Source organism: Pongo pygmaeus, chromosome 5, assembly GCF_028885625.2.
Source record: "Pongo pygmaeus isolate AG05252 chromosome 5, NHGRI_mPonPyg2-v2.0_pri, whole genome shotgun sequence".
NCBI classification, from domain to species: Eukaryota; Metazoa; Chordata; class Mammalia; order Primates; family Hominidae; genus Pongo; species Pongo pygmaeus.
The window spans coordinates 160,426,849-160,446,275 of record NC_072378.2 but is presented as its reverse complement, the minus strand read 5'-3'; the positions used below and the strand labels follow the sequence as shown (position 1 = coordinate 160,446,275).

The 19,427-nt window shown below is 42.2% G+C and overlaps 1 pseudogene; it reads left to right on the top strand.

Annotated features, from left to right (window-relative positions):
• Nucleotides 1-5,603: 5,603 nt before the first annotated feature.
• Nucleotides 5,604-14,376, top strand: LOC129039145 (mas-related G-protein coupled receptor member H-like; annotated as a pseudogene).
• The last annotated feature ends 5,051 nt before the right edge of the window (nucleotides 14,377-19,427 follow it).

Here is a 19,427-nt window from a genome sequence, read left to right as displayed (position 1 = left end):
CAAAATGATATTTCAGTGAATGATGGACTGCATATATGATGGTGGTCCCATAATGTTTTAATATTGTATTTTTGCTGTACCTTTTCTATGTCTAGATACACAAATACTATTGTGTTATAGTCGCATACAGTATTTAGTATAGTAGCATGCTATACAGATTTGTAGCCTAGATTTGTAGGCTATACCATATAGCCTAGGTGTATGCTAGGCTATACGACACGTAGGTTTATCTAAATGCCTTCTATGGTGTTTGCACAATGATGAAGTCTCCTAACGACACATTTCTCTGAATGTATCCCTGTTGTTAATCAACACATGATTGTATTTGTTGGGGGCTGTGGGCTGTCCTGACTGTTGTAGGATATATAGCAGCATCCCTGTCTTCTACCCACTGGATGCCTGTAGCATCATTCCTCCCTAGTCAGGACAATCAAAAATGTCTTCAGACAATGCCAAATGTCCCTAGGTGGGGTGGGGTTCGGGGTAAAACTGCTTTTGGTTGATTCAGGTAATTATCAATGGCTGATAGCGTCACAGAAAGAGAAGAGTCAATCTGATGGCTGGAAGTACATCCATGTGAAATAATCTTGCCAAAATAAAATCAGACCTGAAATAGATGGAGGCTGTAGAACACCAAGACAGAGGAACAGGTTAAATGCATGTGGAGACACAGCCAAAAATGACCAAGTTTCTTCAACAAAAATATTGCAAGAAAAAAGGAAGGGGGAAAAACCTATAGGTTAAAAGAGGCTTAAAAGACATAGCTAATCACAATCAAATCTTATTTGAATGCTGATTCAAACTAATTGTATTTTTAAAAAGCCAACACATGTATGATACCAAGTGAATATTTGATGACTTTAGAGAATACTGCTAATTTTTTCAGGTGTGGTAATGGCATTGTGGTTAGGAGTTTTCTTTATAAGTTTTATTTATTTATTTATTTATTTTAATTTTTTGAGACAAGGTCTTGTTCTGTCACCCAGGCTAGAGTGTGATGGAGTGATCACAGCTCACTGCAGCCTCAACCTCCCAGGCTCAAGTGATCCTCCCACCTAAGCCTCCTGACTAGCTGGGACTATGGACACCCACCACCATATCTGCCTAATTTTTAAACTTTTTGTAGAGGTGGGGGTCTCACTATGTTGCCCAGGCTGGTCTTGAATTTCTCGGCTCAAGTGATCCACCTTGGCCTCCCAAAGTACTGGGATTACAGGCATGAGCCACCATGCCCAGAGGTCTTTAAATAGAAATGCATAATAAAACATTTACAGATGAAATATATGATATCTGGAATTTGCATTAAAACATCCATGGGTTAAAGGGAGTGGGAAGTAGTTTAGCTGAAACAATATTGGCCTTATGTTGATGATTGTGGAAACTTGGAAAAGGACACATGAGAGCTTCTGATGCTCTTTTCTCTACTTTGGTTTTGTTGAAAATTTATCATAATATAAAGTTTTTAAAAAGCCGCCTCCCTCATACCCTGTCCTTTAAAGTCCTTCATAGATTGGCTACAGGAAAGAACCCATGGAATCCTCAACACAAAAAGCAGCCAAGAAAAGCCCAGGTAATGGAAGGGACGTGGGCCCACAGAGGGCTGGCTGAGAGGGAGGAAGTCTGACAAGGTGCTCCATGGGGAAGCATTCCCAGGAAAAGTCAGAACAAATTACTCAATATGTTTGAGTATTTAAAAAACATGTATTGCTAGGCACATGACATACTAAATGGAAAAAATGAGCATAGTATAAGCAAAAATAAGAATGAATACATAGGAAACTGTGAAAGTGGAAAATACAAGGCAATATGTAACTAGGGAAAACAAGAATTTGCCCAAGAAAAAATAAAATAATCACTATAAAACACTTGACCCTTAGATGAAAATGTTTACATTGTGATCATAAAAATGAAAACCTAACTAACCACCAGCACCAATGTGTGCCACCCCTAGGGCCAGCCTGCCATCACTACTGCCATTGCCACTGCCATAAGCACTGCCCAGGGACCTGAAGGCCAGCTTGCCATTAGCACTGCCACCACCAGTGCTGCAACCACTGCCTAGAGGCCCAATAACTAGTATACCCGGGCCCCCTCCTACTACCACTGATGGCTGCTTATGTTACCCAGGGGACCAAGGACCAACCTACCTCATGTCCTTGTCCCCAGAAAAGCCTTGCCACAGCCTCCACTAATAATCATAGCCTAAGCCACCCAAGAACTCACAGACCCCACTGACATTGATTAAAGCTGAATAAATCATACAGAGACTACATTATTGTGCCCATCCAGAATCAAAGCCAAAGCAACACTATAGATACATTTACAGGAAAAATTATTTCCCTGTGAAAGCCATTCCATAAAATTTGAAGAAGCAAGTATTACATCAGATGCAACACGTATTTACATAAGGACAAAGGAAACAGAAAAAAGCAAGGAAACATGACACTGACAAAGGAACCAAAATAATTCTCCAGTAACAGATTCCAAAGAAAAGGAAATATATGAAATGCCTGAAAAGGAATTTAAAATAGTGGCCAGTTGTTACAAGAGAACACAGATAGACAATACAAGAAAATCAGAAAAATAATTCATAATCTGAATGAGCAATTAAACAAACATATAGATATAAAAAAGAACCAAACAGAAATCCTGGATCTGAAGTGCTTCAACAATAAATTGAGCAGAAGAAAGAATTTTTGAACTTGAAGATAGGTATTTTAAAATAATTCAGTCAAACAAAAGAAAGAAAAAAAAAGGAAAAAAAAAAAGCATGAAGAAAGCCTATGTGACATTTGGGATACTGTAAACCAAACACATTTTCATAAAATTTGTTCCACAGGAAAAGGGATGGGAAACAGCAAAGAAAACCTATTTAAGGAAATAATCACTAAAAACCTCACAAGTCTTGGAAGAGATGAAGATATCCAGACAGGCAACTCAAGGAGTCCCAAATAGATTTAATCCAAAAAGGTTTATTGGAGGCACATTATAGTCAAACTGTCAAAAGTAAAAGACAAAGAGAACAGCAAGAGAAAAATGTCAAGACGTATTTAAGGGAATCCCCATCAGACTAGCGGCAGATTTCTTAGCAGAAAACTTACAGGCTAGCAGAAAGCTTACAGGAAAGAATGGGATGATATATTCAAGGTGCTAAAAGGAGAAAAAAAAAGGAAAAAAAGGATAAACTTCTCCACACCCACTAAATCTATCCATTAGATATCAAGGAGAAATAGTCTTTCTTAAACAAACAAAAACAGGAAATTCATCACCACTAGACCAGCCCTATAAAAAATGCTTAAGGAAGAACATCTAGAAGAGGAAGGACAATATCTACCACAATGAAAATACACAAAAGTTTAAAACTCACTGGTGGGGATACACAAGTGAGAAATACACAAAAATCAACTCAAAATGGATTAAAGATTTAAACATAAACTATAAAACTACTTGATGAAAGCAGGGGAAATGCTTCAGGGATTAGTCTAGGCAAAGATTTTATGGCTGAGACTTTAAAAGCACAAGTGACAAAAATGAAAATAGATAAATGAGACTATATTAAACTAAAAAGCTTCTTCTGTACAGCAAAGGAACAATCAACAGGGTGAAGAGACTACCTACAGAATGACAGAAAATATTTGCTAACTGTTCATCCAACAAGTAATGAATATCTAGAATATACAAGGAACTCAACAGCAAAACAAACAAAAAAGCCCACAAATAATCCAATGAAAAATGGGCAAGTGAGCTGAACAGACATTTCTCAAAGACATACAAATGGCCAACAGGTGTAACATCACTAATCATCAGGGAATTGTAAACTAATACCACAATGAGATATCATCTTACCCTAGTTAGAATGGCTATATCGGCTGGGCACGATGGCTCACGCCTGTAATCCCAGCACTCTGGGAGGCTGAGATGGGTGGATCACCTGAGGTCAGGAGTTTGAGGCCAGCCTGGCCAACATGGTGAAATCCTGTCTTTACTAAAAATACAAAAATTAGCTGGGTGTGGTGGCACACAACTGTAATCCCAGCTACTTGGGAGGCTGAGGCAGGAGAATCGCTGGAACCCGGGAGACAGAGGTTGCAGTGAGCCAAGATCACGCCACTGCACTCCAGGCTGGGTGACAGAGTGAGACTTGGTCTTGAGAAAAACAAACAAACAAACAAAAAACAAAACAAAACAAAAAAATGAATGGCTACATTGAAAAGACAAAAAATAACAAATGCTGGCAAGGATGTGGAGAAAAACTCTTACCAGACTATTAGTGGGAAGGTAAATTATTATAGACATTATAGAAAACAGTGTGGAATTTTTCAGAAAACCAAAAATAGAGCTACCGTATGATCCAGCAATCCCACTACTGAGTATTTATCGAAAAGAAAGAAAGTTGGCATATTAAAGGAATACCTGCATTCCCACATTTACTGCAGCACTATTCCCAATACTAAGATATGGAATCAACATAAATGTCCATCAACAGATGAATGAGTTAAGAAAGATTATATATCTAAGATAGATAAATAGAGGTGTGTGTGTGTGTGTGTGTGTGTGTGTGTGTGTGTGTATGTGTAATGGGGTACTATTCAACCATAAAAAGAATGAAATCTTGTCATTCACAAAAACATGGATGAGCGTGGAAGACATTAAATTAGAGCACAATAAGAAGACACTATATTCAAGCAAAATTCTTGTGGCACAAGAATACAACATGTCCTCACTCATATGTGGGAGCTCATAAAAGTAGAAGGTAGAATTGTGGGCACTATAGAGGCTAGGAAGGGTAGGGGGCCAGGAGGATAGGGAGAGGTTGGTTAAGGAATACAAAATTTCAGCTAGATGAGAGGAATGAGTTCTGGTGTTCTACAGCAGCACAGGGTAAATATAGATAACCAATTTGTTGAATATTTTTTAAAAGCTAGAAGAGAATATTTTGAATGTTCACAACACAAATGACAAATGTTTGAGGTAATAGATATGTTAATTACCCTGTTTTGATCCCTCCACATATATACATGTATCAAAATATCACTCTCTATCCCATACATATGTACAATTATATTGTGTCAACTAAAAATAAAAGGGAAAAATGAAGAAAAATGAACCTAATTAAAAATCAGGTCCACGTATATTGAGAAGATGGTGGCTGGATGGGACAGTGGTGTAGAGAGCAAAATGCTCATCCACACTGGAAGTAGATAATGTTGGACATTCATTGTCAAGAACAGAAATATCTACCAATTATTTTAAAATTGAGGGATAAGCCCAGAAGAAATCTCTAGAATTTACAGTAGTTGTTACTAAGAAGTGGAACTGGGAAATGACAAGGGAAAGGGCTTTTTTATGAAATATTGTAAGTACTATTTAATTTCTAACTATATGCACATAGCATATTAGTTTTCTATTGCTATATAACAAGTTGCCACACAAATTTAGCAGCCTAAAGTAGCATGCATTTATTTATCTCACAGTTTCTTTGGGTCAGGAATCTGAGCATGGCATAACTAGGTCCTCTTCTCGGGGTGTCACAATGTGGGGCAACAAGATGTCAACTGGGGTTGGGGTCTTATTGGAAGCTAGGGGACTTTTTGTGAGCTCACATGGCTGCTGCCGGAATTCAGTTCCTGGCAACTGTAGGACTGAGGCCCTTGGTCCTAGAGGCCACCTTGCAGATCCCCAGCCCTTGCCGTGGACAGTTCCCAGTGAGCAGCTTGCTTCTCCAAGGTCAGCAGGAGCTTCTCGCTCCAGCCTGCCATGACAGTCTCACATAGCATAGTGGAATCATGTGAGTGGCATCTGTATTAACCATGCCTTTATTTTCTGTCTTCTGATGCTTTGACATCTGAGACCTTGCTCACCATGAGTGAGTGTCCCTCCCAGGGTGACTAGCTTCAAGAGAGAGTAAACAACTCACCCCAGAGTGCACCTTTCCAATGCAAACTAACTCATCCAGAGCCCATACCTGCAGCCACCTTCTTTATCAGGCTTTCACACCCTAGGCAACTATCCACCTGCCCAAGTCACCCTGGAGCCAGGTACCAGACAACTTGGGACAGCCCCTGTGCCCATGGCCTGCTGAAATTATTCCAACTAGCCAGTCCTCAACCTGCTGTCCCTGCTGTGCCCACTTCTTCCCACAGAAACCACAATAAAGGTTCTTACCACGGTCCCCGCAGCCCTGCCTCCCAACCCACCCTGGTGCTTCCCCTTGTGGCCCTACATGGCGTACCCTGCCTCCTTCTTCTAGGGGACTGTGAGTATGAACTTCTTGCTTTATGACAGTCATGTCCACGTCTGTGTGTCTTACATACCTGATTAAAAGAAACCCTTAAAACAGCATTCCATCAGCTTTGTCATAATGTAACCTGACTAAGGGAGTGACATCCCATCACCTAGAACAGACACATGCTATGCATTAGAAGCAAGTCATAGGTTCTCCCTCCCCTCAAGGGGAGGGAATTACAAAGGCAGAAGTTTTTGCAGGTGGGGGATGTCTTCTACATGTGCTTTTTGATTTTTAAAAAATAAATCCCCCATGGAATACTATGCAGCCATAAAAAGATGAGTTCATGTCCTTTGCAGGGAATTAGATGAAGCTGGAAACCATCATTCTCAGCAAACTAACACAAGAACAGAAAACCAAACACCACATGTTCGCACTCATAAGTGGGAGCTGAACAATGAGAACACGTGGACACAGGGAGGGGAACATCGCATACCGGGCCTGTCAGGGGGTGGGGGCTAGGGGAGGGATAGCATTAGGAGAAATACCTAATGTAGATGAGAGGTTGATGGGTGCAGCAAACCACCATGGCACATGTATACCTATGTAACAAAACTGCACATTCTGCACATCTACCCCAGAACTTAAAGTACAATTTAAAAAAATAATAAAAATAAATAAATCCCCCCAAATCAACTGCTATGTATGATTTCAGCAGGAAGTAATTGTTTGTCTGACTTCAGTGGCTTGAATGAGAGGAGTTTTCTTGCATTGCACCAACAGCATTGGAGGTGCCAGCATTGCTCAAGCTGTCCACCACCACCTTCAGGATCTAGTCTCCGTCAATCTTTCCATAATGCCTCCTCTCATCATTCTTATCAGCATCTCAGGACCACAAGACAGCTGGCATGGCCCCAAAAGTCACATGGGATAGGACAGTGCTGGGAGCCCCTTTTTGCCAGTCTCCAGCAAAGATCTTTCCAGAAATACCACCTCCCATTCTGCAACCTGCCTCCCCATGCTCCCTTTCACAGCCAAGTTGTTTGGCCATTGCCAGCCATAGGGAGGGGGGAAGTGAGTATCTGTCTGGAAGTGGCTGGGAAAGGGCCTGGAATGCAGTAGGTCTGGCCAACCCATGGCACCAACCACAGATAAGGAGCCTCGGGCCTGAAGGTTGGCAAATCCATCTGTGTGTAGATGCTAGGAAATGCAACAGCTTTCAGAGGCAGCAGTATCAACACCAAGTACTTGGAATGACCCACATTTAGTTTAGTCTAATAACAATCTCAAATCATGAAATGTTGTAAGCTCACTGTTGGAGGCCAAACGAGGTGTTTTCTGATGAGCTGAAACTTGAAGCAGACTGCCCTGGTAGGTGAGTGATTCTTTATCCATTTGATCGACAGGCTCAGAGGGGAGCCAGTCACACCCTCTGGCCTCCAGTGCTGCCAACAAGACTTAGATCTCACTGGCCAGATGAGGCCAAAATAAGACCCTGAGAACAGACTGTTGCCAGACTGACACAAGCTCTTTCAGCTTGCAAGAATCTTTTCCTGGTTCCTCTGGTTTGCTAGATAACAGGTCACAATCTGCAGAAACAACACACCTGAAGGGGAGCACTAAGAATCACCAAGAAGGATCCACTTAACCAGGACCAAATCACTTGGCAGGGAGTAGTCCCACCCACTCCTTCCTGGAAGATCACTGTGACTGGGGTTTGCAGTGAGCTCTCTTCTTCCCCATCCTTCTGCAAAGGGCTGCACTGGGTGGGAAAAAAACAGCCTCCTTTAAGGGGATCCCAAATTCCAGAAGCTTCCTTGGGGTACCTACCTCTTCTGCCATCTGTGTGCTAGAGCAGAGGCATTCTGTTTCAGTGGAGAGCATGGGGCCTCCCCCAAGAATATCTTTAAAAGCTGAAGGTTCCCCTTAATGCCCTTCTCCTTCCACGTATGTCTCCTCCTATTCTTGTGTGTGTGTATGTGTGTGTGTGTGGCACTTGGGCTACACACACACAGAGTGTCAGTGTGCTTTAGAGAAATGACACAGCATCAGTAATAAAATGTGGTATGACTTTTGTTTAATGTTATCTGCTATAATATTGTCATAAAAATATTAACACATTTAACACCTGCTGAGCTCCTGTGATTGGATCTGTAGCCACGATGAGAAGCTAAAAGTAATCTTTGGAAAAGCCAATAATTAACATGTTTCACACAACATGATATAAAGCAGAAACAGAGGATACCTTTGGAAAAAGGGTGACTACCCCAACTCCAACAACAGCAACATACCGGAATCTCATCAAAGGTTTTGTAAACTCTACCCCACCTCTCCTTGGAAGTACCCTTCCCTGCTGCAGGTTCCTGCCTCTTTGCAAGGAGAATCTCTATGGACAGGAAAAGGCTGTGTTTATGGGAGAATGGGGTACACGGGGACCATCTGGAGGGAGACATGAGGTTGGAAAACACCTGCATCCAGAAAGGGTGTGACAAGTTGTGGGACCAAGGCAGGTCCCCGAAGCCCCGAGTGGAATGGGGATGACCCCTACCTCACAGGGCTCCTCTGAGAATCATATGGAATGCCCAGCACACGTTGAGCCACATTTTACCTATCAGTTTATTTATACCCTCCAACCTGTGTTTCTTTTAAAACAAGGCTTCCCGCAGCCAGGAGTAATAAGACATAAAATTCGAGCCAGCACACTTTTGTTTACAAATGCACTTGAATTCTGCAGAAAGGTCAGTTTGGGCAATACTATGTAAAGAGAGCACAGTTCCCTTATTTTTTCATACTGCTTTGGAACTGCAGCTGTGAACATGAGCTGGCTTTCTACACCCGCCTACAGGCTGCCGCCAGACCCACCCTGGCACAGGGTGCTGCGGGGAGGCCCCCCATGGGTCCTGGCCTGGCGGAAAAAAGACATCCCTGTGAGTTCTTTCTCACCATCCTGCTTCTCAGCTTACCCCAAGTCCCTGGGAAGGGTGGTGGAAGGTGACTTAGGGGAGGGGAAGAGGAGGGACAAGAAAGGGAAAGAGAATGGAGTTTGAGTGAGAAAAGAATGTACATTCATCTCCTTGTTGGCCCACCCTTCTGAGGCCAAACTGGCTGACCCAGGGGCCTGGGGCTTGCCCTGGAGAGGCAAGAAGAATGCAAACAAGATCAACAAAGTCTTTTACAAGTCAGCAAGGACGTTGATTCCCACTAGAATAAGATGAGCAAAGAACACAGAACAATTTACACAAGAAGGAATATAAAATGTTAATAGACTCCGCCGGGCAAGATGGGCGAGATGGAGTCTCGCTCCGCTGGCGACAGCGAGACTCCATCTCAAAAAAAAAAAAAAAAATGTTAATAGATTCATGAAAAATATACAGCCTCACTAATGATTAACATGCAAATCAAAACTTTTAAATACCATGATTTCATCATCAAGGAGGCAAAGTTATCAAGCTGGCACACACACATGATCAACACTGAAATGGGTTCAACTGCAAAAGCACTCTCCTATGCTGCTTCTGAAACAAACCTTTCTGAAGTCAGTTGTACTAGTAATTGATGTTCATTAAACATTCAGTCTGTGTCAGGTACTTATAGTTAAAGCCCTTCAAAGGATGAAATCATTTTGATTTCTAATAATCATTAGAAGTACACTACCACTATCTCCATTTTACAGACAGAGAAACTGAGGTTTAAAGATAAATAATGTGGGCCAGACACAGTGTCTCATGCCTGTAATCTCAGCACTTTGGGAGGCCAAAGTGGAAGGATGGCTTCAGGCTAGGAGTTCAAGACCAGCCTGCACAACACAGCAATACCCTGTCTGTATAAAAAAAAAATTAAAAATTATCTGGGTGTGGTGGTGCCTACCTATAGTCCTAGATATTTGGGAGGTTGAGGTTGGAGGATTGCTTGAGCCCAGGAAGTCGAGGGTGCAGGGAGCTATAATTGCACTATTGCACTCCAGCCTGGGTGACAGAGCAAGATCTTCTCTCAAAAGAAAGAAAAAGATAAATAACTTGCTCAAGGTCAGATACTTAGAAACCTGAAACCAGAATTCAAACCCACATCTCTGACCCGGAAGCCCATATTCTTGACCACGATGTTTTTCTGTCTCAAAGCCTTAAAATCCTTTTAATTGTTCTTGAAGTAATCTATCCTAAGGAAATAATCAGAGATACAGGAAAGTTATATACACAAGGATGTCCTCTGTATTGCCATTTATGGGATATTATTAACACCCTAGATATTTAGTAATAGGGAAATTGTAAAATAATGAACAAGGCCGGGCGCAGTGGCTTACGCCTGTAACCCCAACACTTTGGGAGGCTGAGGCGGGTGGATCACCTGAGGTCAGGAGTTCAAAATCAGCCTGACCAACATGGTGATACCTCATCTCTACTAAAAATACAAAATTAGCGGGGCATGGTGGCACATGCCTGTAATCCCAGCTACTTGGGAGGCTGAAGAAGGAGAATCACTTGAACCCAGGAGGCGGAGGATCGTGCCTGGACAAGAAGAGCAAAACTCTGTCTCAAAAAAAAAAAAAAAAAAAAAGCATGAACAAAAGATAAACATCATATTATGTAGTCATTGATCATATTTTCATATTTTTGAAAAAACTTAATGACTGTAAAATATTGGTGGCATAATATTAAGTTTAAAGGGCAGGTATTGGGCTGGGCACGGTGGCTCACACCTGTAATCCCAGCACTTTGGGAGGCAAAGTCAGGCAGATCACTTGAGGTCAGCAGTTCGAGACCAGTCTGGCCAACATGATGAAACTCTGTCTCTACTAAAAACAAAAATTAGCTGGGCATAGTGGTGCACACCTGTAATCCTAGATACTCGGGAGGCTGAGGCAGGAGAATCACTTGAACCTGGGAGGCAGAGATTGCAGTGAACCAAGACTGTGCTACTATACTCCAGCCTGGATGACAGATCAAGGCTCCATCTCAAAAAAAGAGAAAAAAAAAGAAAAAAGGACAGGTATAAAACCATATACACTATCATTTCCAGGTAATATATCAATACATTAATAGAAATTATCTGGATGGTAAAATAGGAAAACAGGCTGATTTTTTCATCCTTCTGCATTTTCCAAAGTTTGTGAAATTAGTTTGTTACTTTTATCATCAAGAAAAGCCACATAGACCAGGCGCGGTGGCTCACGCCTGTAATCCCAGCACTTTGGGAGGCCGAGCTGGGCGGATCACGAGGTCAGGAGATCGAGACCATCCTGGCTAACATGGTGAAACCCCTTCTCTACTAAATACACAAAAAATTAGCCAGGCATAGTGGCAGGTTCCTGTAGTCCCATCTCCTCGGGAGGCTGAGGCAGAATGGTGTGAACCTGGGAGGCAGAGTTTGCAGTGAGCCGAGATCATGCCACTGCACTCCGGCCTGGGCGACAGAGCAAGACTCCATCTCAAAAACAACAACAACAACAAAAAAAAAAAGAAAAAAGAAAAGAAAAGTCCACATATTTTATCAAAAAAAATGCAAAAGGAGTCTGAGCAGAGGCCCCTGTGTTACAGAAGATTTGGGCCGTCAGAGTGATGCTGGGAAGGGGACAAGGATGACTGAGAGAAGGGCCTGTGCCATCTACTGTGCCTGGGAGCCTGAGACTTCCAGAAACAGCGACTCTCTTGCTTGTTCCCATGCCCCATGAAACTCTACAATGTAAACCAAAGGAATTGCCCCAAGGCTCCTGCACCTGCTCCAGGGAGGGGAGGAGCCCAGGGAGGGCTGTCCCTCTCCGCAGGGGCTGGGGGTGAAGAGACAGTCCCATCAGCCTCTGGCTGGTGGCTAAGGAGAGGGAAACCAGAGAGCTATGGCCTGAGCCCAAGTAAGAAGGACAAAAATGGGGCAAGAGTGGAGTCAGCCTAGGATGGGAAGGAGGTGAGAGCAAGGGAAAGAAAAGGCCTGGCTGAGGCTGTATTTTTATTTCCCCAGCAGCCACTGCAACAGGAATGATTCCGTTGTGCACACCAGTGACAATGGTTATGTCAGAGTTTATCAACCATCCTGGGAAACCTAGTCAATCCTCTAGAAAATGTGTTCTCAGTTCCAAGGGGGCCTGAGAAGTGACTTTTAACACAGTGCTCATCTATAAATAGAAGAGTGCCTGTCCTTTATTGTTTAAGGGTCCACAAAGAAAACCTAGGAAGGTCTTGCTCTAGAAGCCCTTCCTGGAACCCAGCTCCCTCCCACCTCAGTTGGTTGGGGTCAGGCCACCACTAAGGCAGCAGAGAACATGGGGTAAGGATGAAAAAGTGGTGGGACAATCAAGGAATCACAACACTAGGGTCACCTGGGGACCACGCACTGGCCTGGGCCTGGACATTACAATTCTGCCTGTACCCAGCTCTGAATAGACTTTTGCTTCTTGAACCCCAACTCCAAGAGACCCTCTTCATCTTCCTCTCTCCCATTCCTTTCCATCTTCCCATTAATGGCTGGATTCTCTCATCAACTAAGCCCAAGGGAATGACCTTCATCTAGGATGGATAAACTTCCGGGGGGATGTTACAAAGGCAAAACCAGAATAGCGAAGAGAGATGAGACAGACATGATTGGTGAATTTCTAAATGCACTATCTTTACTTTCTTTACTTCTTTTGTGTGTTGGTTTTTGCTCATTGGTGTCTTTTAAATAAGTGTCTCTTTGATCCTTTTCTTGAATCTGTCACCTAGTTCTGGTAAGAAACCTGAGAAATCTCTTTCCAGAAGGCAGGGGACAAGCTGGGGACATAGTGGGATTTCCTACAGGGCCAGGAGGAAGGGGACCCTGGTCTGAGGCAGTAGCCGAGGAGGGAATTAGGAGCCAACCCTCAGGTTCAGGGGAGGAAACATGGAGATCATAATGGAATGTGCCCGTGAGGGGAAACGATGGAAGGAGAGAACAGAGGGAAGGAGACGAAACACAGCAGGAGCCTCTCTGGTCTCACATCCTCCCTCCCACACCACTGTGTGGATGAGGGTCCTTCATAAAACTGTGCTCATTGTGAGATGCAGAGCAAATGACACCCATAAACTCCACCTTCCATTTCTGACAACAGGTCTACAGGAGAAAACCGGTGATTCCCCAAGAATGGTGCTATTGGCAGTGACTGTGAGCCCTCTGGAATCCACACCCTGTACCAGAAATGAATCCCTGAATCAAACAACCTAGTCATCAGAGCAAGCGACTCAGCCCCCAGTAGAATCACGAGAACAGCGCAGTTATAGCTACATTTCCCTGCTTATTTGCATACTGGGAGTAATTGGGAATGGACTTTTGATATTGTTTCTCACTTCTACATCAAGAGGAAGCCATTCACTGTCTATATCCTACACCTCGCCATCGCTGACTTCATGGTCCTCCTCTACACATCCATCCTCCAGCTGATAATCCTGCTTTGTGAACACCTCAATGATGACACCTTACTGAAATACATCATCTTCCCAATACGTTTTTGGCTACAACAACAGGTCTGCACCTTCCCCCCACCATCAGTGTGGAGCGGTCTCTCTCTGTGCTTTACCCAATCTGGTACCAGTGCCAATGCCCAAAGCACCAATCTGTTGTAGCCTGCATTCTGCTGTGGGCACTTTCTCTTCTTGTGTCTGGATTAGAAAACTTCTTCTGCATCCAGGTAGATGAGTCTAGATACCCAAAATGTCCATATGTGTATATATTTTTAGGTATCTTGGCATTCCTTGTCTTTGTTCCTCTCATGGTCTTCGCCAGTTTGAGGCTCCTCATCTAAGTCTGCTGTAACCCGAAGCCACGCCAACCTGCCAAGCTCTACATAATCATCATAGCTACTGTGGTCTTGTTTCTTGTCTTTGCCATGTCCATGAAGGTCCTGTGCATCATAGCCTTTTTTTAATCCTAGTAAGAACTTGGTGTGGAAATCATATCTTTATTTGAATATTTTGTCCACTATCAATTGCAGTGTCAATCCAATTGTCTATTTTGTGGTAGGTAGTATCAGGAGAAAGAAAAGTAGAAAGTCCCTAAAAGAAGCACTGCAAAAGGCCTTGGAAGAAAAACCAGTGCCAGGCTTGAGTGAGAACGTTGCACAACCTTCTTCACCCTCTCAATGGCCTTCAGCTACGATGTCCTTGGGAGAAGACTATTCTATGTCATCTCAGCGTGGGAAAAGATAACACTGTTCTGAAGTCACTTCTCTATTTTCCTTCCTGGTAGCTCATCTAAGATTAAAAAAGAAATTCCTCAGTTCCTCCTAGGAATTAATAATTCTAACGATACCATACGATGTCCATGTGCTCTACTTTACCATTGTTGATTTTGCGAGAGCTGACATTTTTGAACACTTACTATATTCCAGGCACTGAGCTACGTGTTACATACATTGTCTCATTTAATCTTCTTGACAACCTTATGAGCCAATATTGTTGTTCTACCATGACATGAAGGAGTGAGTCTTAGAAAGGTTTAGTAAAGTTGCAGAGCATGGATGTGATGGAGCCATGCTGGGACCCAAGGAGTCTAACCCCCAAGCCCATGCTTACAACCATAATGCCAAGGACAGTCCTTGAGAGGTAGCACTGTAAAGTATTTTTCATGCTGCCTTTGACACCACTCCCCACTTTCTTTCACTTGTGTCTCCTTTTTAAATCTTGCACTATTCATCAGAGGGAAACCATGTTTTCCCCCTTAGGAATAGGAAATATTGTTGGAGCACGACAGTGCATATTAATACTTATGGAAAGACTATAGGAATATCCTACAGAGATGTCCTTATTGTGCACTTAAGAACTCATTCTGGGATGGAGTGGGAAATAGATGAGATGTACCAAAAATCCTTTAAGAATGTCATCCTCTGAGGTGGGAGGATCATTTGAGCCTGGGAGGTCGAGGCTGCATGAACCATGAAGCCACTACACTTCAGCTTGGGTGACAGAGGAAGACTCCACCTAAAAAAAAAAAAAAAAAAAGTCCTCCAATAAGAATGACAAGGAGCTTCAAAAAGAATTATTGTAGCTTGGCTTGCACATGGAAATTTTCACTTTTTTTCTTTCTGTTTGGTGTTCTTAATATGGAGTATGTATACATCCATGCATAAAATATAAAGCACTGATAAACATTTTCTTTGCAAAATGTATAAAAAACAAAATCATGTACTTTTCTAGAATATTTTGGAGAACAGCTATTACACAATCTCTCCAGCCCACCATCTATCATTCCTCAGTTTATTACTGAGTAGGAGATTTTGAATGTTGCCAATTCTTTTTGGAATAAGTGCTCGATTTTTTTTTTAATCACAAAGAAAACATTCTGCTGCAGTCCCAAGGCACTACTGCTGGACTTCACTATTTTAAGCCAGCTGAGTCCAAGGCACTTTCCAGGATTATTTATAGATTTTGCTCATCCTTCCATTTTCTTACTGAGATAATCTCATGGTCCAACCTGATTGTCACATAATAAATCCTTCTTCAATTTAATTCTATTCAGCTGGGTGCAGTGGCTCATGCCTTTAATCCCAGAACTTTGGGAGGCCAAGGCAGGTGGATCACCTGAGATCAGGAGTTCAAGACCAGCCTGGCCAATATAGGGAAACCCTGTCTTTACTGAAATTACAAAAATAAAAATAAAAAATTAGCTGGGCGTGGTGGTGTGTGCCTGTAATCCCAGCTACTTGGGAGGCTGAGGCATAAGAATCACTTGACCCCAGGAGGCAGAGGTTGCAGTGAGCTGAGATTTTGCTACTGCAGTCCATCCTGGGCAACACAGTGAGATTCCATCTCAAAAAATATATATGTATTTAATTCTACTCAACCAGGAATTTTACTGAATGTTCTATGATTTGGTGGTGTTTGGACAGTTCTAACATAAGGTGAGAATGTGCCTTGTAAGACATAAATTAGAAAATGCATTTTTAATAAATATGACAATGGGTTAATATCCCTTAAAATATAGAATGCCCAATGAAATCAAGAAGAAAAACATTGGGACACCAACAGATTAAATAGGTAAAGGACATGGTAGGTAATTTATAACCCAAACGTACCACACAAACACACAAGCAAAACAAATGGCCTGCAAACATAAAAAAAGTTGTAACTCACTACTAATGAAAAATGTAAAATTACAGTAACAGAACACAATTTGAACCTGTACAAACAGCAAAGCCTAAAATAAACAAAATCATGACTTTGTAGCTAGCCAGAGGGTGGCGAGAAGGGCATTGACAAAAACTGCTGATAGGACAATAAACAGCTACTTGGGCTAGTTCCTCTGTATTGAGAAGAGAACTTTAACCTGCCTTTTGCCTGGCTGACAGAATGAAGAGGATGTCGTCACAGCAACACAGAGTATGTCCCCTCCAAACTCCCAACTGCGAATACTACTTTGCACTCTCTGGAATCCCATCCTCGTCAATAAGGGAACGGGAGAAAGCATAATCATAAATCACCGCCAGAAGAACAAAGGTTCCATCTCTCTGTGCCTCCAGACACTGGAGATTTTACTCTGAAGGGAAATCAGGCCACTTTGGAGCTGAGTAGTCAGAAAGCACCATGTCATTCTCCTGAAGGTTGCCTTTACAAAATTGCCCTTTGATGGCATGTTTTTGGCTTGCCCTGAGAAACATGGTAAGAAATCGCCCTAGTAACTTTCCTGCTCTATTTGTTAATGAGACGGAGTTGAGAATGTCACCCATCACATCATGCGGTGTGTCCTCTTTAAGAGATCTCAGGATCAGGAAAATTATGCTTCTTCTGAATACCTATGAACCTATAAGTATGACCCTTAAAGCTAAGCATTTTTCTTTTTTTGCTTTGACTGCCAGGAAGCTCAGAAAGAAATTAATGAATTACTTCAAGTGAATTTATGTGACCATATAGTAATTGTGTTGTTTGCTAATATGGGTTTTAATTCATTGCTATAGTTACGCTTCCCCTGCAGTCTGCAGTTATTTATTTCAGCCTTCAGTATTCACCCTGTTTTGGTGAACCACGGCAATGATGGAAGGGGGTATAAATAAATGTAAGTTCTTTAAAACTATTAAAAGAAACTCATAAGCTCCAATTGGATGTCAAAGGAGGCTTTTTGAAAGTTTGGAAATGAATTTTTGAAAAAGTTTGGAAATCCCAGATCATATCTGGAAGCTCTTAACTGAGACTCTGTTCTTTTTCTGACGTTCTGTGTCATTTTTAGGGCAAATAATTTATGTCATGTTCAGTACTTTTGGGGGATATAAAAAATTTAGGGCATCTGGCTGGGTGCACTGGCTTATGCCTGTAATCCCAGCACTTTGGGAGGCCAAAGGTGAGGATCACTTGAGGTCAGGAGTTCGAGACCAGCCTGGTGAACATGGCGAAACTCTGTCTCTATTAAAAATACAAAAATAGTAGCTGGGTGTGGTGGCATGGCCTGTGGTCTCAGCTACTCAGGAGGCTGAGGCAGGAGAATCACATGAACCTGGGAGACTGAGGTTGCAGTGAGTCAAGATCACACCACTGCACTCCAGCATGGGCCACAGAGCAAGACTCCATCAAAAAAATAAATAAATAAAAACCTAAGGCATCTCTAAATGTATATTTTAATTTCTGTATTAGTAATTGCTTATGTAAGTAGCAGCTTCCATCTATAAAATACCTCTATTCCTTCTAGAAAATAATGATGGCAAACACTGTTATTATATTATTGTTACATTTATGTTTTTACTTATTCAACCAATTTATCTCAAGCACCTACTGTGAGAGGCATGGCTCAAGACTCTGGGAAGATGTCTAATAGCTTTGCAGGAGTCTGGGTCCCCTTGGACCTGCAGGCTAGTGACCCTTGAGGCTAAGACTATGTCTTACTCACCTTTGTATTTCCAGCACCAAGCAGTTTTGGGCACCTCAGAGGCATTCAATAAATGTTATCTTATAACTCTTGCCTTCTTTTTAAAAATCTTTATTTTTAATTGACAAATAATAATTGTAGGCTAGGTACGGTGGCCATGCCTGTAATCCCATTGCTTTGAGAGGCTGAGGCAGGTGGATCACTTGAGCCCAGGAGTTTGTGACCAGCCTGGGCTACATGGTAAAACCCTGTCTCTACTAAATATACAAAAATTATCTGGGCGTGGTAGCACTTGCATGTAGTCCCAGCTACTTGGGAGGCTGAGGTGGGAGGATTGAGTGAGTCCAGGAAGTTGAGGCTGCAGTGAGCCATGATGATGCCACTGAACTCCAGCCTGGGTGACAGAGTGAGACCCTGTCTCAAAAATAAATAAATAAATGAATAAATAATCATATACATTTATGGGGTATGATGTGATGTTTTGATACATGTATACACTGTGAAATGATTATATCAAGCTAATTAACATATCCCTCACCCTACCTACTTATAATTTTTTATAGTGAGAATGTTTAAAATCTACTCTATTAGCAATTTTGACACATATAATACATTGTTATTAACTGGTCACCATGCTGTGCAATAGACTTTGAAAACTTATTCCTCCTGTCTAACTGAAACTTTGTACCATTTGATCAACATCTCCCCAGTCCCCCCCAGCCCCTGCCTAGCCCCTGGTAATTACCATTCTACTCTCAGCTTTTGTAAGTTTGGCATTATTAGATTCCACATACAAGAATTTTGTAATTCCTGCCTTGTAATAGTCCGTTTTCATGCTGCTGCTAAAGACATACCCGAGACTAGGCAATCTATAAAAGAAAGAGGTTTAATTGGACTTACAGTTCCACGTGACTGGAGAAGCCTCACAATCATGGCAGAAGGCAAGGAGGAGCAAGTTCTGTCTTACATGGATGGCAGCAGACAAAGAGAGAATGAGGAAGACACAAAAGCAGAAACCCCTGATAAAACCATCAGCTCTCATGAGACTCATTCACTACCATGAAAACAGTACGGGGGAAACTGCCCCCATGATTCAATTATCTCCCACCAGGTACCTCCCACAATATGTGGGGATTATGAGAGTACAATTCAAGATGACATTTGGGTGGGGACACAGAGCCAAACCATATCATTTCACCCCAGCCTCTGCCAAATCTCATGTCCTCACATTTCAAAACCAATCATGCCTTCCCAACAGTCCCCCAAAGTCTTAACTCATTTCAGCATTAATCAAAAAGTCCACAGTCCAAAGTCTCATCTGAGACAAGGCAGGTCCCTTCTGCCTATGAGCCTGTAAAATCAAAAGCAAGCTAGTTATTTCCTAGATACAATGGGGATACAGACA